We start from the raw sequence: 22,132 nt of genomic DNA on the forward strand, positions 1-22,132 counted from the left end.
CCCCATAAATTCCAGCCCAGTTTCTCCTTTCCCATCCTCGGTGGTGCCAAACCCTTTTGCAAAACAGGGAGCTGTCGCCGTCAGAAGCTGCCATATTTGGTTACAGTCTCCCAACTTGGTCTGGAGTGTGTGAGTTCCTTCACTTTGAAGGTGATGTGTGAAGGTTTTTGGCCCTGCGAATGCAGAAAGCAAAAGATAGCAAACCTAAAAGTTCAAAACCTTCCAGCTTTGCTCGCCGTCTTGGCTTGTTCTCGCAGTTGCTGGGAGAGATCACCAGTGGGTTGGGGGATGGGCATTCATCAGTATGTGGATGGTACCCTCTTTTTTCAGATCGGAACCGGTAAAGGCAGTTAAGGTCCTGTGTCTGGAGGCAGTTGGAGGATGGGTGGCTGCTAATGGGTTGAGGTTGAATCCTGCAAGACAGAAGTCCTGTTGTGGGTGGGCAGGTGGGGAGCACTCCCTGGTCCTGAACGGGGCAACTGTGCCCCTGAAGGACCAGCTGCGCAGCCTGGGGGTCATTTTAGACCCATGGAGGTGCAGGTCCATTCTGTGTCCAGGGCAGCTCCTTGTGGGACGCAGGATGAGACCCTACCTGCCCAGAGCGGCACATGCTCTGGTTACCTCTTGCTTGGACTATTGCTATGCGCTCTATGTGGGGCTGCCTTTGAAGATGCCCTGGAAACAACAACTAATCCAGAATGCGGCAGCCAGACTGGGGACTGGGACTGCAGAGACTACATAACCCCGGTCCTGAAAGACCTGCATTGGCTCCCGGGACGTTTCCAGGCACAATTCAAAGAGTCAGTGCTGACCTTGAAAGCCCTCAATGGCCTCAGCCCAGTAGACCCGAAGGAGTGCCTCCACACCGGACGCCAGGGTCCCTCTCCCCAGGGCCTTCTGGTTCCCTCCCTGCAAGAAGCGAAGTTACAGGGAAGCAGGCAGAGGGCCTTCTCGGTGGCGGCGCCCACCCTGTGGAATGCCCTCCCATCAGATCTCAAAGAAATAAGCAACTCTCTGGCCTTTAGAAGACATCTGAAGACAGCCCTGTTTTGGCAAGGTTTTAATATTTGATTAATTATTTGCAGGGGTGGCCAACTCCCAAGAGACTGCAATCTGCCTACAGAGTTAAAAACTGGCAGTGATCTACTCACTTTGGGGGGGTTCAGGTCAAAGTTGTTGAGCTTTACTTAGGGAGGAGAAAAGTCCCGTTTTGGGGGAGTGCAGGGCAAAAATGTTGAGCTTTTTTAGGCGAGTCAAAGGTGTTTAGCTTCTTTGGGGGGAGCCAGTGACCTGCCAGTGACCCCATTGCTTTCCTCCCTGCAGAAGAACATGTGAGGTCAATTGGGTAGAGTCCAAATGGTTTCAGGATGGTCTTCTTGTGCTGTTTCAGACACGTGGTTTACATCTTTATGTACATGTTTGCCTTGTACATTATTGAACATTGAATTTATATCTTGGAGACCTACAGTTCTTACAACACTCTGAAGGAAGTAGACGATTCCTTGTCTGGTGTTGAGGAGGAGCCTCCTAAGCAAGCGTTTAGGGTGAAAGTTGTCGCCTTCTTCCAAACATGCTTTGCAGCGAAGCGGCCAAAACCCTCCCATTTTGTGTCCCTCCATTTCCAACATTTCCAAATAAAGCTCTTTCTCCCCGCGGCTTCTTCTGCAGTGACTAACACATTGGAAACCTCTTCCGAGGCCCCGTGCTTATACTTCGTTCCTGTTTGGAAAAGCAAGCCAAGTCTCCATTTGTCTCCGTTTTATTACGTTTGCCAAGAATTGATATACAGTTGTACCTCAGGTTACTGACGCTTCAGGTTACAGACTCTGCTAACCCAGAAATAGTACCTCGGGTTAAGAACTTTGCTTCAGGATGAGAACAGCAATCGTGCTTCAGCGGTGGTGGTGGTGGTGGCCCAAAGGGTCAAAATAAATGTCATAATGTGTATCCCTAGAAATCCTTCAGTGTACTTCTAACAGGAAAGTTATGGTAACCTGTTGCTTTATGAAACTGAGGATTTTGCAAGTTGCTGCCCCCCCCCCCAATTGGGGCAGGAATACAGTCGTACCTCTGCTTACTCTGGATACGTAATTTTTGGGATGCAAACGCAGCAAACCCGGAACGCCCTCCCATCAGATGTCAAAGCGATAAACATCTACCTGACATTCAGAAGACATCTGAAGGCAGCCCTGTTCAGGGAAGTTTTTAATATGTGACATTTTAGTGTATCTTTCATCTTTGTTGGAAGCCGCTCAGAGTGGCTGGGGAAACCCAGCCAGATGGGCGGGGTACAAATAAATAATAATAATAATAATAATAATAATTATTATTATTATTATTATTATTATTATTATTATATTTTTCTGGTTGTTGCCGCGCACACATGCGCAGAAGCCGTCCTCCAGTTGCAAATTCCTCGGGATGCAGCCAGACCACCTCCAGAACAGATCCCGTTTGCAACCAGAGGTACCACTGTACAGCTAATTGTGGATCACAAAGATACAGCTCAAAGCTAGAACCGCTACATGGTGCAAACGGCATGCACACTAACACAATGTAACACAGGCATCCCCAACCTTCGGCCCTCCAGATATTTTGGACCAATTCCCATCATCCCTGACCCCTGGTCCTGTGAGTTAGGGATCATGGGAGTTGTAGCCCAAAACATCTGGAGGGCTGCAGGTTGAAGATGCCTGATGTAACAGCATACGGTGGGAATCCAAGCTTAATTGACAGAAATCGGTGAGAATCAAACCTGAATCGGCACAAATGGCCACTCCTTATTACACATGTGTATTAAACATAAAATGAGGTGATGGTGTGCACCAGGCATAGGCAAACTTGGCCCTCCAGCTGTTTTGGACTACAACTCCCATCATCCCTAGCTAACAGGACCAGTGGTCAGGGATGATAGGAACTGCAGTCTTAAAACATCTGGGGGGGACACAAGTTTGGCCATGCCTGATCTAGGGCATAATGATATTTGTTTCTTATAACCTCCGAGAGAAACTTTGCCATGACCAGTGTAATATCATTTCACCTGTCTTCCAAAAGATATTTAATATGGGGGACTTCGGATTTTCCCGGCAAATTTGCCAGGAAGGGTTTGATCCGTTAATCCCTTCCTCACATTGCCCACAATGCAGTAGGATATGCTTCATACAACCAGTGGAAACTGAAATCCTTTGTTTGAAACTTTATCAACACCACTACCAGAACCACTGGGCGGGGTTGCACTTTTGCAGAACAATCTGGCTGTAACCTATTGCTTTGCAATCAGTGTTGGACTTTTAACTCCTCAAGCTCCTGCGTTTTCATTGGCAGGAGATAAGCCACTTTAGGCTTACAACATAACAAAAGGGCATATTGCAGTCTAGAATTTACTTCACCATTTTGTTTTAAATCCTGCTTTGCACATTTGTAAGCAGGAAAATTGCTTTTTTTTTTCTTCCAGCAAGCATGAAAAAGCCAGTTCTCTTTCTGGTAGCAAAGCTGTACTTTTCCACAATAAAAAATCAGAGTCACTTTGCTTTCCTGCCTGCAATAGGACAAGTTGTTGTTGTTGTTGTCCTCCTCCTCCTCCTCCTCCTCCTCCTCCTTCTCCGGCGATCCCTCTTAGCCGAGTAAGATTTTCTTCCATAAATATGGATTTTAAGAGTGAGTCTGTAAGTGACTGTGGAGGCCAATTCTGGATTCACACATCCTTCCACAGTGGGAACATTGGTTTCTGGGCGGGAGTTGATCCCAGCGAGGCTTCCTTCCTCTTCGCCCGTTTCTTCCTTGCGTCTCGAGTTTGAGTGTCTTCAAAGCCCACAAGGCTGTTCTCCCATTGGAGCGCTCGCAGGCCAGTGCTTCCCAGTTGCCGTTGTTCGTACTACATTTTTTAAAGATTTGCTTTGAGATCTTTCAACCTCTTTTGGAGACCACAAAACAGACCTCAGCGTAACACTCAAAGCGGAAGTGTGGCACTCAAATCAGAAGCAGAACCAGGGCTGTCTTGAGCACGCCAGGCACTCCTGTCTTCCACTGCCTCCCGCAGTTTGGTCAAACTCATGTTTGTAGCTTCGAGAATACTGTCGTCCCCTTCTCCTTGCGCCCTCCATTTTTCCCAACATCAGGGTCTTTTCCAGGGACCCTTCTCTTCTCACAAGGTGGCCAAAGTATTGGAGCCTCAGCTTCAGGATCTGTCCTTCCAGTGAGCATTCAGGGCTGATTTCCTTCAGAATGGATAGGTTTGATCTTCTTGCAGTCCATGGGACTCTCAAGAGTCTACTCCAGCACCATAATTCAGAAGCATCAATTCTTTGGCGATCCGCCTTCTTTATGGTCCAGCTCAGTGGCGTAGCGTGGGTTGTCAGCACCCGGGGCAAGGCAAGTAATTTGCGCCCCCTAACCCGTGGATTTTAGCACTCGAGTGCGAGCGCGCCCCCCCAGATGTTGCGGCCAGTGCGGCCGGCCCCCCCTGCACCCCCCCACGCTACGCCACTGGGGCTGGGGGCGAGCGAAGGAGCCAAGGACCCCCCCCAAAGGCTCAGCAGGAATTTATTAAATTTATTATTTGCGGAGCCCCCGTGGGCCGAGGCAGCCGAAGCCCCCTCCCCTCGGGCGCTTTCCCGCCCCCTCCTCTCCTTGGGCTGTAGGTGGAGCCCGCGCTCCGAGGCGCTCCAGATCCGGGCTTGGCGAGCGCCTCTCCTCCTCCCGGCCAGGTCCGGGGGCTTCCAGCCGCGCTCCGTCCTCGCCCCCCCCCCCCCCCGCGGCTGAGACTTGCGCTGAGAGCCGGAGCCAGCGGCGCCCCCTTCCGCCGGGAGACCCTCGCCCGCCCGCCGGCTTCGTCTCGGAGGGTTTTGGGGAGGGCAGGGCGCGTCGAGGCCCCTCAGAGCTCTCCTCCCTTCCAGTCGGCAGAAGCAGCCGCCGCCTGTGGCTGGGCCGAGGGGATGGCGGCGGCGGCGGCGGGGTGCGGAGGCTGCCCGTGCCCGGCCAGGCGTCGGTGGCGGCGGCGGCGCTGCTGCAGCGGCTGCTCCTCCTGTGAGCAGTGAGTGGAGCGCAGCCGCAGCGGCGGCGGGGGGGCGTGCGCGCTAGGGCGCAAGGCTGGTGGTGGCGGCGGGGAGCCCGGCGGAGGAAGGAACTTGTCCCTTCCCTCTGGACTCGCGCCCCCCCCAGATGTTGCGCCCGGTGCGGCCAGCACCCCTGGCACCCCCCACGCTACGCCACTGGTCCAGCTCTCACTTCCATACATCACTACTGGGAAAACCATAGCTTGAACTATAAGGACCTTTGTTGGCAAGGTGATGTCTCGGATTTTTAAAATGCTGCCTACTTTTGTCATTTAGTTTAGCCACCCCCAATTTTTTTTTTGGGGGGGCAAACTCAAAGCTTTTAGTTTCCTTACTCATCAGGAATATTTGCCGCCATGGACTAACAGAGTGGCAGAGGGTGGGGGCAGGGACTTTCACTCCCATGCTTTTCACTGCTGCCAATAGAGAGGGGCTGGTACAGTTGCAGGCGGGATCCGTTCCGGAGATCTGGCCGGATCCCAAGGTTTCCGCAATCCTTCCAGGCTTGCTGCGCGCGTATCTCAAAGGATATGTGACAAGAGGGGCACGTAAGTAGAGGTACCACTGTATGCAATAGGTACACATTGGCCCCCCCCCCAGAATCCGGCGCCCTGGTTCCCTACACCCCCTGGCACCCCCAGGTCGAGACAGGCCTGAGTGTGCTCAAAACGGAGAACGTTCGGCTTCTGGGAAAAGTCCACCAACCGGAACACTTCCCTCCGGGTTTGCAGCGTTTGAAAACCAACGTTGCACCGTATAGTAGCAATGCTTTCCTTGCTCCTTGCCTTCTGAAGGAGCTTTTGTCTCTCTGTCCTTCGCCCACCCCACACTCAGTCTCCCTCTCGACACTAAAAATTCCTCAACGCTTCAGTCATTTCTCCTTTGTGCAGCTATCTAAACTGTGTACATACACGGCGGGGAGATAATTTTGAATTACAGCAATGGAAAAAAACTAGAAAGCCACCCAGGGCTGGAATCGTGAGCCGTATATGGGATCCAGATTAGTTTTCACGGGGTGTTGGCTGACTTTATATGAAGGGCCACCACACCTTCTTCTGCTGGATTTTGCCAAACTTAATTCCAGAATCGTGACCTTTCCTTGTTTTTGCTTGCGTTGCTAGGGTCCTGGAGCAGACCGTGCATTAACAGGACAGCTTTAGGGTGAAGAGTATTGTTTCTAGGACAGTTCCTGAGGAGGAACTCTCTGCTTTTTAAGATGCTGTCTAGCTTTGCCGTCGCTTTTCTCCCAAGAAGCAGGTGTCTTTTAATTTCATGTCTGCTGTCACCATCTGCAGTGATCATGGAGCCCAAGAAAGTTGTTTTTATTATTGTTGTTGTTGTTATTTTAATATTGCATACACACACACACACATCAAATATACCAGGCATGTCCAACAAGTAGATTGCGACCTACTGGCAGATCATGGGGTGTTCCTGGTAGATCCTGATAGATTTCCGGCCCCTCAGTGATCCCCTCCTACCCCCCGAAAAAGAAAAGATCAACAACTCTGGCTTCCCAAAAACAGCTGAACAACTCTAGATTCCTTTTAAAAAAGCTCCACAACTTTGCTTTTCTGAAAAAAGATCAAACAACTCTGGCTTCCCAATAAAAGATCAAACAACTCTGGCTTCCCAAAAACAGCTCAACAATTCTGTGTGTCCCCCCCCCCCCAGCTCAACTCAACAACTTTGGTCCGTCCAACAACAATGGGTAGATCACTGCTAGGTTTTTCCCACACTGTGAGTAGATCGCAGTCTATTGGGAATTGGAAATATATTTACAGAATGTAAAGGAAGAAATGTTAGAAGATGTTCTTTTTTAAAAAAATGTAATACTGTAAGAAGAAATAAAAATAAATAAATAAAAAGTATGCATCCCTTCCCTCCTCCTCGCCCTCCCACCCCATGTTCCTGTGGGAGAGTTGGTTTATGCTTCTTTTTATCAAAAACAAATTCCTAACAGAAGGTGGCAAAGAGAGGCAATGTTGTTGCCAGCAGGGTTCCTGTGCGTTGCGAATTAATGTGCCACTTTTCTTTTACTTTCTATGATCTTAAATGCTTGGCTCTTGCCCTTGAAGAAGAAGAAGAAGAGTTTGGATTTGATATCCTACTTGATCACTACCCAAAGGAGTCTCCAAGCGGCTAACAATCTCCTTTCCCTTTGAGGTGAGTGAGGCTAAGAGACTTCAGAGAAGTGTGACTGGCCCAAGGTGACCCAGCAGCTGCATGCGGAGGAGCGGAGACGCAAACCCGGTTCACCACATTACGAGTCCACTGCTCTTAACCACTACACCACACTGGCTCTCAGTGTGCGATGTGTTCCTTGGCTCTGTGATGGAATTGGCCACCTCTCTCAGATCCTCAGAATAGCGCCGTTCTTTCTGTGCCCATTGGAAATCTCACAGAGAAGACCCCCCTTGTGTCACAGCCAGCTGTATATCTTTTTATGTTAGGAAGGGTGGTTTAGAAAGGTTTTTTTAAAAAAAACAAACTAGCCATCGAAAAGAATTGCCAGCATTTTGAACTGGATATTGCAACTAGCCAAAATGCAGCGAAGGCATTTCAATGAACAGAACAAGATATTGCGGGGGTGGGGTGGCGGAAGGTTGCACTCTGCACATGATCAGAGGACACGTCAGCTACAACTGCGGTGAGGGTTTTATTCACCCAAAGATGGAAAAGTGATAAAAAACTGGTGGAATTTGCTGAAATGGCGAAATGAACTGAAAGACTTTGAGACAAGATTGGAAACCATTTATGTTGTATATACAGAATCAATGTAAAGAAATGGACTCGCTCACAGGGTTTGAGTAGACACTGACAATTAACAACAGAAACATTGAAATGATAGAATGTCAGGATAGAACAACATTTCATTTAAGAATATAGTACTGAAGTATTGTAAGCAGGACCATTTTTTTCATGTAAAAAACCAAAAGGGGAAGTTGAGGGGGGTTTAATCTGTTATTATTTGTTAAGATATATTTGTGGAAAAGATAACAATGTAAAATGCAATAAAAATTATTTAAAGAAAAGAAAGGAAAAGAGGACAAATCCCAGTTTTCAGGACTTCACAAGTTCCAGCGCTGAGCCATTCACCGAAACACGGTTCGCTCATTTATTCATCTGCCTTCCTTTGAGCAGATTTTTCCCAGGATGGGTGTCAGGGAAGAAATGATAATTTTGGCTGAGCCCTGGTTCACATTAAACCCTGGATACTATTCCATTGCCTTCTTCAGATGAAACCTCCAAAGGTTTTATATGCATGTTGCTTCCCTTTCGCTCCATCTCACTGAACCAGCTTTGGTGCAGGATGCCTCAAGTGTGCCCCCCCTCCCCACAATGGGAATTGAAAGACAAAGAGGTAAAGGAGGTTATGATTAAGTGGAGCCAGGATTTTGAGTATGCAATCAGGATGGATCAGTGGGAAAGGCTGTGGAGACAAGATGTCAATTTTACTGCCTGTTACACAATCAAGGAAAATCTAATGAAGATGTGGTACAGGTGGTACGTGACCCCTGCCAGATGAGCTAAAACATATACAGTGGTACCTCGGGTTAAGAACTTAATTAGTTCTGGAGGTCCACTCTTAACCTGAAACTGTTCTTAACCTCAAGCACTACTTTAGCTAATGGGGCCTCCCGCTGCCGCCACTGTGCGATTTCTGTTCTCATCCTGAAGCAAATTTCTTAACCGAGTTAAGTTCTTAACTATTTCTGGGTTAGCGGAGTCTGTAACCTGAAGCATCTGTAACCCGAGGTACCACTGCAAATTAAAATCAAACTCATGTTGGAGATGTAAGACAATGGAAGGAACAAGGTATTGTGTATGGGGGGATGTGATAAAATCCAAAAGTTCTAGAGTAATATCTATGAAGAACTAAAAAAGAGGTTCAAAATAACGTTTGAGAAAAGTCCAGAAGCGTTCCTTCTGGGTATAGTGAAAAAAGAAATCCCCAACGATAAGAAAAAAATATTCTGCCACTATGATTTTAGTGGCCAAAAACTGGAAGGGAGATATAGTCCCATCAGTAGCAGATTGGCAAGTAAAATTTTGTGAATTGATTGAATTGGCCCAAACGACAGCAGCAATCGGATGACAACCAAATCAAAAACTCAGGAAATAATGGGAATGTGTAGAGGAGTCTATGGCAAAACATTGTTCCCAAAGAAACTGACTGATAGGCTGATGTTCGCAAAGTCAGGATAAAAGTTGGAGAAGATTTTATGGGTTTCTATGTTGGACAATAAGCTACAGTTAGAACCGGATATGGAACAACTGCTTGGTTCAAAATTGGGAAAGGAGTATGACAAGGCTGTATATTGCCTCCCTTCTTATTCAACTTATATGCCCGATAGATCCTGCGAAAGGCTGGACTGGATGAATCCCAAACCAGAATTAAGATTGTTGGAAGAAATATCAACAACCTCAGATATGCAGATGACACAACTTTGATGGCAGAAAGTGAGGAGGAATAAAAGAACCTCTTAATGAGGGTGAAAGAGAGCGCAAAATATGGTCTGAAGCGCAACATCAAAAAAACTAAAATCATGGCCATTGGTCCCATCACCTCCTATCAAATAGAAGGGGAAGAAATGGAGGCAGTGAGAGATTTTACTTTCTTGGGCTCCATGATCACTGCAGATGGTGACAGCAGTCACAAAATCAAAATATGTCTGCTTCTCTCAGGAGAAAAGTGATTATAAAACTAGGCAGCATCTCAAAAAGCAGAGACATCACCTTACTGACAAAGGTCCTTATAGTTCAAGCTATGGTTTTCCCAGTAGTGATGTATGGAAATGAGAGCTGGACCATAAAGAAGGCTGATTGCCAAAGAATTGATGCTTTTGAATTATGGTGCTGGAGGAGACTCTTAAGAGTCCCATGGACTGCAAGAAGATCAAACCTCTCCATTCTGAAGGAAATCAGCCCTGAGTGCTCACTGGAAGGACAGATCCTGAAGCTGAGGCTCCAATACTTTGGCCACCTCATGAGAAGAGAAGACTCCCTGGAAAAGACCCTGATGATGGGAAAGATGGAGGGCACAAGGAGAAGGGGATGACGCAGGACGAGATGGTTGGACAGTGTTCTCGAAGCTACGAACATGAGTCTGATCAAACTGCGGGAGGCAGTGGAAGACAGGAGCGCCTGGCGTGCTCTGATCCATGGGGTCACGAAGAGTCGGACACGACTAAACAGCAACAACAAAAAGTAAAGTAGCCCCTTCATGGATCACTGCCTTGTGGCGAAGGGGCTTGAATAACCCCAAGAAGCTGTGAGCCATGCCATCAGGGCCACCCAAGATGGACAGGTCATAGCCAAGAGTTTAGACTAAATGTGATCCACCTGGAGAAGGAACTGGCAAACCACTCCAGTATTTTGCCAAGAAAACTCAATGGACATAAAAAAGGAGAAGCTTTGAGAAGAAAAGTGAGAGTTTCTAAGGCGTGCTCTGGTTCATAGGGTCACAGAGAGTCAGACATGACTAAGGCGACTAAACAACAATGTAAAGTACCATATTTTTCCATTTAAAACACTAGGTTTCCCCCCCTAAAAAACAATGTCCAAAATTTGGGAGTGTCTTATACATGGATACATCTCCCCCCCCCATTTTATTAAACCCAAGTCCCCCCAAATATACATGGGGCATCTTATAGACAGAAAAATACGGTAGTTTGCTTTAACACAATATTAAAAGAATATTAAATTAACTAAATTATGCCGAGCACTATTTAGGGGGAGGGAAGTTACGGGGTGGGGAATGTACAATGATATATGGAGATATATTTGCAGAATGTCAAGGAAGAAATGTTAGAAGATGTTCTCTTTTTTTGGAATGTAATACTGTAATATTATTATTATTAAGTGTGCACCCCCCCTCCTTGCCCTCCCACCCCTGTGCCTGTGCTGCACCTAGCCAGCACCAACCCTCTTGCTCAGCTGTTTTTTATCTTCTATTTTGGAAATGTACATCCAGTTTCCCCCCCTTTAGGTTTTTTGGGGGCCCACAAGAGAGTTAGTGGGGTCCTAAGATACAGCTTGTTGAGCTTATACATAAATCCAGCACTGGCATAGATAGATGGATAGATAGATAGATAGATGATAGATAGATAGATTATTAATAGGTGATAGATAGAGGGCTGGATTTAGGGTTGATGAGGCCCTAAGTTACTGAAGTTAATGGGGCCCTTTATATGTCCAACTGTCCTTTGTCCACAAGAAATAATACGTATCTCAAGCCATTTGCACATGTTGCCATGCACCAATCCATTCAGAATGTAGGCACCCTATATATTGTTGTTGTTGTTTAGTCGTTTAGTCGTGTCCGACTCTTCGTGACCCCATGGACCAGAGCACGCCAGGCACTTCTGTCTTCCACTGCCTCCCGCAGTTTGGTCAGACTCATGTTCGTAGCTTCGAAGACACTATCCAACCATCTCATCCTCTGTCGTCCCCTTCTCCTTGTGCCCTCCACCTTTCCCATCATCAGGGTCTTTTCCAGGGAGTCTTCTCTTCTCATGAGGTGGCCAAAGTCTTGGAGCCTCAGCTTCAGGATCTGTCGTTCCAGTGAGCACTCAGGGCTGATTTCCTTAAGAATGGATAGGTTTGATCTTCTTGCAGTCCATGGGACTCTCAAGAGTCTCCTCCAGCACCATAATTCAAAAGCATCAATTCTTCGGCGATCAGCCTTCTTTATGGTCCAGCTCTCACTTCCATACATCACTACTGGGAAAACCATAGCTTTTACTATACGGACCTTTGTAGGCAAGGTGATGTCTCTACTTTTTAAGATGCTGTCTAGGTTTGTCATTGCTTTCCTCCCAAGAAACAGATGTCTCTTAATTTCGTGGCTGCTGTCACCATCTGCAGTGATCATGGAGCCCAAGAAAGTAAAATCTCTCACTGCCTCCATTTCTTCCCCTTCTATTTGCCAGGAGGTGATGGGACCAGTGGCCATGATCTTCGTTTTTTTGATGTTGAGCTTCAGACCATATTTTGTGCTCTCCTCTTTCACCCTCAATAAAAGGTTCTTTAATTCCTCCTCACTTTCTGCCATCAAGGTTGTGTCATCTGCATATCTGAGGTTGTTGATATTTCTTCCGGCGATCTTAATTCCGGCTTGGGATTCATCCAGCCCAGCCTTTCGCATGATGAATTCTGCATATAAGTTAAATAAACAGGGAGACAAAATACAGCCTTGTCGTACTCCTTTCCCAATTTTGAACCAATCCGTTGTTCCATATCCAGTTCTAACTGTAGCTTCTTGTCCCACATAGAGATTTCTCAGGAGACAGATGAGGTGATCAGGCACTCCCATTTCTTTAAGAACTTGCCATAGTTTGCTGTGGTCGACACAGTCAAAGGCTTTTGCATAGTCAATGAAGCAGAAGTAGATGTCTTTCTGGAACTCTCTAGCTTTCTCCATAATCCAGCGCATGTTTGCAATTTGGTCTCTGGTTCCTCTGCCTCTTCTAAATCCAGCTTGCACTTCTGGGAGTTCTCGGTCCACATACTGCTTGAGCCTTCCTTGTAGAATTTTAAGCATAACCTTGCTAGCATGTGAAATGAGTGCAATTGTGTGGTAGTTGGAGCATTCTTTGGCACTGCCCTTCTTTGGGATTGGGATGTAGACTGATCTTCTCCAGTCCTCTGGCCACTGCTGAGTTTTCCAAACTTGCTGGCATATTGAGTGTAGCACCTTAACAGCATCATCTTTTAAAATTTTAAATAGTTCAGCTGGAATACCATCACTTCCACTGGCCTTGTTATTTGCAGTGCTTTCTAAGGCCCATTTGACTTCACTCTCCAGGATGTCTGGCTCAAGGTCAGCAACCACACTACCTGGGGTGTGCGAGACATCCATATCTTTCTGGTATAATTCCTCTGTGTATTCTTGCCACCTCTTCTTGATGTCTTCTGCTTCTGTTAGGTCCTTACCACTTTTGTCCTTTATTACAGTAATCTTTGAACGAAATGTTCCTTTCATATCTCCAATTTTCTTGAACAGATCTCTGGTTCTTCCCATTCTGTTGTTTTCCTCTATTTCTTTGCATTGCTCGTTTAAGAAGGCCTTCTTGTCTCTCCTTGCTATTTTTTGGAAATCTGCATTCAATTTCCTGTATCTTTCTCTATCTCCCTCGCATTTTGCTTGCCTTCTTTCCCCCACTATTTGTAAGGCCTCATTGGACAGCCATTTTGCTTTCTTGCATTTCCTTTTCATTGGGATGGTTTTTGTTGCTGCCTCCTGTATAATGTTGCGAGCCTCCATCCATAGTTCTTCAGGCACTCTGTCCAACAAATCTAAATCCTTAAACCTGCTCCTCACTTTCACTGTGTATTCATAAGGGATTTGATTTAGATTGTATCTTACCGGCCCAGTGGTTTTTCCTACTTTCTTCAGTTTAAGCTTGAATTTTGCTATAAGAAGCTGATGATCTGAGCCACAGTCAGCTCCAGGTCTTGTTTTTGCTGATTGTATAGAGCTTCTCCATCTTTGGCTGCAGAGAATATAATCAATCTGATTTCGATGCTGCCCATCTGGTGATGTCCACGTGTAGAGTCGTCTCTTGTGTTGTTGGAAAAGCGTGTTTGTGATGACCAGCTTGTTCTCTTGACAGAACTCTATTAGCCTTTGCCCTGCTTCGTTTTGCTCTCCAAGGCCAAACTTGCCAGTTGTTCCTTTTATCTCTTGATTCCCTACTCTAGCATTCCAATCCCCTATAATGAGAAGAACATCCTTCTTTGGTGTCACTTCAATAAGGTGTTGTAAGTCTTCATAGAACTGGTCAATTTCAGTTTCTTCAGCACCAGTAGTTGGTGCATAAACTTGGATTACTGTGATGTTAAAAGGTCTGCCTTGGATTTGTATCGAGATCATTCTATCATTTTTGAGATTGCATCCCAGTACAGCTTTCACCACTCTTTTGTTGACTATGAGGGCCACTCCATTTCTTTTACGGGTTTCTTGCCCACAGTAGTGGATATGATAGTCATCCGAACTGAATTCGCCCATTCCCGTCCATTTCAGTTCACTGATTCCCAGGATGTCAATATTTATTCTTGCCATCTCATTTTTGACCACATCCAATTTACCCAGATTCATGGTTCTTACATTCCAGGTTCCTATGCAATATTTTTCTTTACAGCATTGGACTTTCCTTTCACTTCCATGCATATCCACAACTGAGCGTCCTTTCAGCTTTGGCCCAGCCGCTTCATCAGCTCTGGATCTACTTGTACTTGTCCTCCGCTCTTCCCCAGTAGCATGTTGGACGCCTTCCGACGTGAGGGGCTCATCTTCCAGCGTCATAACTTTTATATGCCTGTTGTCTTTGTCCATGGAGTTTTCTTGGCAGGGATACTGGAGTGGCTTGCCGGTTCCTCCTCCAGGTGCATCACGTTTGGTCAAAACTCTCCACTATGACCTGTTCATCTTGGGTGCCCTGCTCGGCATAGTTCATAGCTTCTCTGAGTTCTTCAAGCCCCTTCGCCACGGCAAGGCAGTGATCCATGAAGGGGACCCTATATATAGAAAGGAGCAAAGCAGTGATAGTTTGGGGAGCAGGCTAGCAGGCGGGGCCCATGACTTACATCATAGGAGCCTACACAACACAAAACAATGTTGCTGTATGTCAGCTTTATTTTATTTGTTTTTTATCTTCTCCTTTGGAAATGTACATCCAGGTTTTTCCCCGCTTTAAATTTTTTTGGGGCCCCCAAGAGAGTGGGGTCCTAAGCTGTAGCTTGTTGAGCTTATACATAAACCTGGCACTGGCATAGATAGATAGATAGATAGATAGATAGATGATAGATAGATAGATAGATAGATAGATAGATAGATAGATGATAGATAGATAGATAGATAGATGATAGATAGATAGATAGATAGATAGATAGATGATAGATAGATAGATAGATAGATAGATAGATAGATAGATGATAGATAGATAGATAGATGATAGATGATAGATAGATAGATGATGATAGATAGATAGATAGATAGATATAGATAGATAGATAGATAGATAGATAGATAGATAGATGGATGATAGACAGACAGACAGATGGACAGATATTGATTGATTGATTGATTGAGGGCTGGATTTAGGTTTGATGAGGCCCTAAGCTACCTGAAGGTAACAGGGCCCCTTATATGTCCAGCTGTCCTTTGTCCACAACAAATTGCCCCTTTTTTGTGTTGAATAAATGCTATATGGTAATTGATGGAACTCATAGGTATCTCAAGCCATTTGCACATGTTGCCAGACAACCAGTCCATGCAGAATGTTGGCACCCTATATATAGAAATGAGCAAAGCAGTGATAGTTTGAGGAGCAGGGGAGCAGGCGAGCAGGCGGGGCCTATGACTTACATCATAGGAGCCTACACAACACAAAACATGGTTGTTGTATGTTGGTTTTATTTGTTTTTTATCTTCTCTTTTGGAAATGTACATCCAGGTTTTTTCACGTTAATTTTTTTTGGGGGGGGGCCAAGAGAGGGGGCCCTAAACTAGAGCTTGTTGAGCTTATATGTAAAACAGGCACTGGCTCCACCCAGCCAGCACCAACCCTCTGGCTCAGCTGCTTCCAGATCTTAGTTCCCCTTCCTTCCTCCTGAGCAAAGCAGCCGCTCCCCATTCTCTCCTCCTGGGCATCATCCAGGCAGCCGGTCAGAGGATCCTTCAGTGTGAGTCTGTCTGTCTCTCTCCTCTAACACCTCTCCAAGGACATCTTCCAGCTTGAGGGTTAGAAGACAGCTGTCCAAGCCTCTGGCTGCTGCAGGCGACTGTCTCTGTTAGTAAGTTTCTTGTTAACTTGGGGAATCCCCCTTCCCCAACGTATTCCGGAGGGAAAGTTTATGCTTCTTTTTATCCAAAAAAAATCCTAGCAGTACTAGAAGGTGGCAAAGAGGGCAGTGTTGTTTCCGGCAGGGTTCCTGTGGGTTGCGAATTAATGTGCCACTTTTCTTTTGCTTTCTGTGATCTGAAATGCTTGGCTCTTTCCATTGGCTGTGCAATGGAAGAGGCTCCGTCTCTCAGATTCTCAAAATCACCCACTTCTTTCTGAGCCCGTTGTTGGCAATCTCACCATCGGGCAGGGCACCCTGGCTCAGATTCAGAACCCTGGATACTCTTCCATTGCCTTCTTCAGATGAAACCTCCAATGTTTTATATGCATGCCGCTTCCCTTTGGCTCCATCCTATGGGACCACCTTTGGAGCAGCAGGATCCGGGTCTGCGCCTCAGGACCGTCCAGGCTCGCCTGCATCCCCCCTCCTCCTCCTCGCCCTCCCACCTCACGCTCCAATGCTCCACCCAGCCAGCACCAACCCTCTGGCTCAGCTGCTTCCAGATCTTAGTTCCCCTTCCTTCCTCCTGAGCAAAGCAGCCGCTCCCCAGTCTCTCCTCCTGGGCATCATCCAGGCAGCAGGTCAGAGGTGAGTCTGTCTCAGTGTGAGTCTGTCTGTCTCTCTCCTCTAACACCTCTCCAAGGACATCTTCCAGCCTGAGGGTTAGAAGAGGCTGTCCAAGCCTCTGGCTGCTGCAGGCGACTGTCTCTAACTGTTAGTATGTTTCTTGCTAGCTTGGGTAATCCCCCTTCCCCAACTTATTCTGGAGGGAAAGTTTGTGCTTCTTTTTATCCAAAAAAATTCCTAACAGAACTAGAAGGTGGCAAAGGGTGCAATGTTGTTGCCGGCAGGGTTCCTGTGCATTGTCAGTTGCCAACAAATTAATGTCAACTTTTCTTTTGCTTTCTGTGATCTGAAATGCTTGGCTCTTTCCCTCGGCTGTGCAATGGAAGGGGCTGCCTCTCTCAGGATCTCAGAATCGCCCCGTTTTCTCTGTACCCATTGGCAATCTCACAATCGGGCAGAGCCAGGGCTGGATTTAGGTTTGATGAGGCCCTCAGCTACTGAAAGACATGGGGCCCTTGATCTGTCCAGCTGTCATTTGTCAACAACATTTTGTCACTTTTTGTGTGTGTTGAATGTGTGCTATATGGTCACTGATGGACCTAATAGGTATCTAAAGCCATTTGCACATAACGAAATATAGGTAGGTAGCCTTGTTGGTCTGACAGTCAAAATAAATTAAAAAATTAAAAAATTGACCAGTAGCACCTTAGAGACCAACTAAGTTTGTTCTCAGTAGAAGCTTTCATGTGCAGGTGCCCTTCTTCAGATACACGGAAACAGAAGTCCCCCTGATATATAGAGGGAGGGTGGGGCGGGGGTTTTCTCCAAAGGGTAGTAGAACTCAATGGGTATGGTCAACCTGTTGGCGACTGTGAATGACTGCAATTAGTCCTGCAGGAAAAAGCAAGGGATGGTATGCAGATGACCCAAAATAGCTTTAGCTTATGCAATGAGACAGGAATCCAATATCTCTATTCAGACCAGGTCTCTCCATAGTTTTCAGCTGAGTGATAAGTTACAATTCAGCCACTTTTCTCTCAAGTCTATTTCCGAAATTCTTTTGCAGTATGACAGCTGCTTGGAGATCCTGCGTTGAATGTCCCAGGAGATGGAAGTGTTCTCCTCCTGGCTTATCTGTCTGGTCTGAATAGAGATATTGGATTCTGGTCTCATTACACATGCTAAAGCTAATTTTGGTCATCTGCATACTTTCCCTTGCTTTTTCTTGTAGGACTAATTGCAGTCATTCATAGTCGTCCACAGGTTGACCATACCCACTGAGTCCTGCTACCCTCATGAGAAGGGACGCGGGTGGCGCTGTGGTCTAAACCACTGAGCCTAGGACACAGCAGCCAGATGCTCAGCCAGATGTTGCAGGGCCTGTTTATTTCCCTTCCCACTTGGAGGGACGCAGTGGGGCATGGTGGTTTTGTAACATGGAGAGCACAGCACAAAAACCAAATGTTTTCCCTGTAGAGAAGGAAGTGGTGGAGATCACAGAATTGCAGAGTTGGAAGGGACCCTTACAATGGCTTAGACATGGCTTCCTTCTTTCTTTGGCGATCCCTTGTAGCCGAGTCAGATTGTTTGCCATTAACACGGTTTTAGCAATGAGTCCATAAGTGACCGTGGAGGCCAATTCTGTATCCACACGTCCTTCCACAATGGGGACATTGGTTTCTGGGCGGGAGTTGATCCTGCAAGTGTGCCTTCCTCTTAGCGTGTTTCTCCCTTGCATCCAGAGTTTGAGTGTCTTCAAACCCCACTGACACCTTTGGTCAAGGCTGTTCTCCCATTGGAGCTCTCGCAGGCCAGTATTTCCCAGGTGTCAGTGTTTATACTACATTTTTAAAGATCTGCCTTGAGATCTTTCAACCGCTTTTGTGGACCACCAGCATTATGCTTTCTATTTTTAAGTTTGGAATAGAGTAGTTGCTTTGGAAGATGATCATCAGGCATCCGTACAACATGACCAGTCCAAAGTTGATGTTGAAGAATCATTGCTTCAACACTGGCGATCTTTGCTTCTTCCAGTACGCTGGCATTAGTACTCCTGTGTCTTCCCAAACTTTTTGGAGACCCTGTTGATGGAATCTTTCGAGGAGTTGGAGACGTCGTTGATAAGTGGTCCATGTTTCACAAGCATGTTTCACAGTCAGGTTGGTAGTACCATAGCAAATTTGGGTTTCCCTGCAAATGTCCCAGTCCTCAAATACTCTGCTCTTCATTCGGGAGAAAGCCGCACTCGCAGAGCTCAGGCAGTGGTGGATTTCGGCATCAATGTCGGCCCTTATGGAAAGATAACTCCCTAGGTAGGAGAAGTGATCGACACTTTCCAACATACACCATTGAGCTGGATTTGTGGCGCTGCAGAGGTATTATTTTGTGCTTGTTGGTGCAGCTCTTTGGTTTTTTGCATGTGAAGCGACAGGCCAAGCTTTTCGTAAGCTTCTGTGAAGATATTTAGGGTGGTTTGGAAAGCAAAGAGCCGAGTTCCAAATTTTGGAACCAAATATGGCTTGAATCGTTTTAGGGTTGTGCCTGGAAGAGAAATACAGTCATACCTCGGGTTAAATACACTTTGAGTTGAGTGTGTTTGAGTTGTGCTCTGCGGCAACCCAGAAGTAACGGAGCGCGTTACTTCCAGGTTTTGCCGCATGCGCATGCGCAGACGCTCAAAATGACATCACGTGCATGCGTAGAAGTGGCGAAAAGTGACGCGCATGTGCGCAGACGTGCCATCACTAGATACGTTTACCTCTAGATGTGAATGGGGCTCCGGAACGGATCCTGTTCGTATCTAGAGGTACCACTGTAGATGTGTTTAGGGTTACAGTGGCGGCAGCAGTAGCAAAGACGAACAGCTCCTTTCACATTCCTAAATGTGTCCAAGTTCCGATGTCAGCTTAAAGGCTTAGGCTGCAGTGAGTAAATATGCATAGGAATCAGATGATGGGATTCAGCTGCTAATTATGCCAGGATTATGTCACTCCCAATTTGTCCACTCCTGCTGGCCTTTGCAAAAACTTCGTAACCCAAATCTAGTGCTAGAGTTTGCTCTTTTCTTCCTCCCTCATCCTCCCTTTTCCTTTTGTGTCGTGTCTGTTAGAAGGAAACACAGGCGTTTGTAGGTTTTTTTGGAAGCTATTATTTTTTTTTAGCCAAGTAAGATTGTCTTCCATAAATACGGTTTTAACCATGACTTTGGAGGCCAATTTTGGATCCCCACATCCTTCCACAGTGGGGACATAGGTTTCTGGGCAGGAACACACACACACACCAGCCTGTGCCAAGGTGCCAGTCCAGATTGGGGGGCCCTGCTGTGGCAGTTTAGTTTGAAAACCCCATTGGCACAAATTGTGAATTGCACAAACGGTGCCACGTCGATGTAGGCCTTGACACAACCTTTTTTTAGTAAGGCATCAAGACTACTCCACCCCAGGCAGGAAAAGGGACATATGGAAAGCAGCTATTTACAAGGGACCAGCAGTCAGAGTGTTTTAAGTCACCTGGGCTGTGCCTGTGTGTGCTCTAACTCTTGGGCAGCCTTTCCCAATTTGGTGCCCTCCAGAGGTTTTGGATGGTCTCTCCCATTAGTGACCGGCAGCTGCTCTGGGATATATATATTTAGGGCGGTTCATAAAAAACTTTTTTTTATATAAAAAAATGCCTGCTCCCAAGGTCTTATCTTACTACACTAGGGATTATATAGCTATATCTGAAATTTCATGCATATCAGTTAGTATCTTGACCCTGCTCCGCTGAATTGACATTTCAGCCTTCACGACATAGGAAAATGGCCAAGTAAACAGCTATTTTCATGGAGGAGGGTCAAGATATTAACTGATATGCATGAAATTTCAGCTATAGCTATATAATCCCTAGTGTGGTAAGGTAAGACCTTGGGAGCAGGCATTTTTTTTAAAAAAAAAAGAACCGCCATATATCTATATCTATATCTATATATATTCATATTCGTATTGCAAGTCTTTATTTCGTTTGATTATTATAACATGGAATCTATGCTCTAAGATATACAGAATATACAATGTAAGATGTGATATTGATAAAGTTCCCATTTTCCATTCTGTGTCTATCTTGTTCTGTTATCATGGCTTCCCTCCACCACAGCTAGACCTTCTTGGTATATTTTAAACTAGTCATTGTGTTTTTTATATATATAGTGGTTACTTGAACCCCCAGAACGATCTTACAGTCTGACAATAACTTCCCCAAACCTTTACAAACTCAGTCCATACATATCAAGAAATTGGAACAATGTTTTGTCATATATTCTTCTAAGCCAGGGGTGGCCAACTCCCAAGAGACTGTGATCTACTCACAGTGAAAAACTGGCAGGGATCTAGGTCAGAGTTGTTGAGCTTTTTTTAGGGGTTCAGGTCACGATCTGCCTGTTGGACATGCTTGTTCTAATCAGTTCCATACTGATATTGAGTTTTTGATTCAACTGAAGTCTAATGGCCGCTGTCATTTTATCCGGTTCTTTAAATTCACATACCGTATTTTTTGCTCTATAAGACTCACTTTTTCCCTCCTAAAAAGTAAGGGGAAATGTGTGCGTCTTATGGAGCGAATGCAGGCTGTGCAGCTATCCCAGAAGCCAGAACAGCAAGAGGGATTGCTGCTTTCACTGCACAGCGATCCCTCTTGCTGTTCTGGATTCTGAGATTCAGAATATTTTTTTTCTTGTTTTCCTCCTCCAAAAACTAGGTGCGGTAATTTGTTTAACCAATCCTCTATTGAGGGGACAGTGTCCCCTTTCCAATTTTTAGCTATCAACAACCTGCCAGCGGCCGTGGCATTTAGAAACACACTTTTCTTATCATTCAGGATGTCTTTTGTAACAATACCTGTTAGGAATGCTTCTGGCCTTTTCTCAAAGGATGTTTCAAACATCTTTTTTAGTTCTTCATAAATTGTATTCCAGACCGCCCCCCCCCCCATTTTTTCGCATCCCCACCATATGGGAAGCATCGTTCCTTCTGCTCTGTTGAATCTCCAACTTCAGTTGGATTTTAATTTGTACGTTTTAGCAAGTCCGGTTGGGGTCATGTCCAACCTGTGCATCATTTTCATTCGGTTCTCCTTAATTGTGTAACAGGCAGTCAATCTAATATCTCGCCTCCATAGCTTTCCCCACTGCTCTGGGATATTCATGCATAGCGACTGCACATTCTCTCTCTCTCTTTCTTTCTTTCTTTCTTTCTCTCTCTCTCTTTCTCCTCTCGCCTCCATTGCTGCCAAAATATTTGGGTGGCTGCCCCCTCCCTCCCTCCCTCCCTCCCTCCCTCTCTGGTTTATTCAGCCCTCTCTGGCTTGTGGCGAAACGTTCCTCTCTGTATCTTCTCTTGACGTCCGCGGTGTCAAGGAATGAATCCATTATAAACGGATGAGTCACTTTAATCTCGATTTTATTTTGGGCGGCCGAGGCGGCTGCCAATGGCCAGTTTAAAGCACCAACCCACCGCTTGTACGGTAGGGTGGGTCATAAAAAACTTTTTTTAAAAAATGCCTACTCCAAAGGTCTTATCTTACCACACTAGGGATTATATAGCTATATCTGAATTTTCATGCATATCAGTTAATATCTCGACCCTCCTCCACAAAAATAGCTGTTTACTTCACCTTGTGGGGGGCAG

The 22,132-nt window shown here is 46.0% G+C and overlaps 2 protein-coding genes across 4 annotated transcripts in view; both read left to right on the forward strand.

The window, feature by feature from the left end:
• The window catches only part of LOC128406711 (P2R1A-PPP2R2A-interacting phosphatase regulator 1-like), a 328,756-nt gene that overhangs the window by 51,601 nt on the left and 255,023 nt on the right, over positions 1-22,132 (forward strand). The window lies entirely within an intron of this gene.
• Positions 16,395-22,132, forward strand: part of FHL1 (four and a half LIM domains 1) — a 67,711-nt gene continuing 61,973 nt past the window's right edge. The window contains exon 1 of one of the 2 annotated variants that reach the window (XM_053374290.1): positions 16,395-16,486. The gene's annotated coding sequence lies outside the window, so the exon portion shown is untranslated. Of the gene's footprint in view, positions 16,494-22,132 lie in introns of both variants that reach the window. The other variant, XM_053374293.1, reaches the window with a different exon arrangement.

Source organism: Podarcis raffonei, chromosome Z (assembly GCF_027172205.1).
Source record: "Podarcis raffonei isolate rPodRaf1 chromosome Z, rPodRaf1.pri, whole genome shotgun sequence".
Classification (NCBI taxonomy): Eukaryota; Metazoa; Chordata; class Lepidosauria; order Squamata; family Lacertidae; genus Podarcis; species Podarcis raffonei.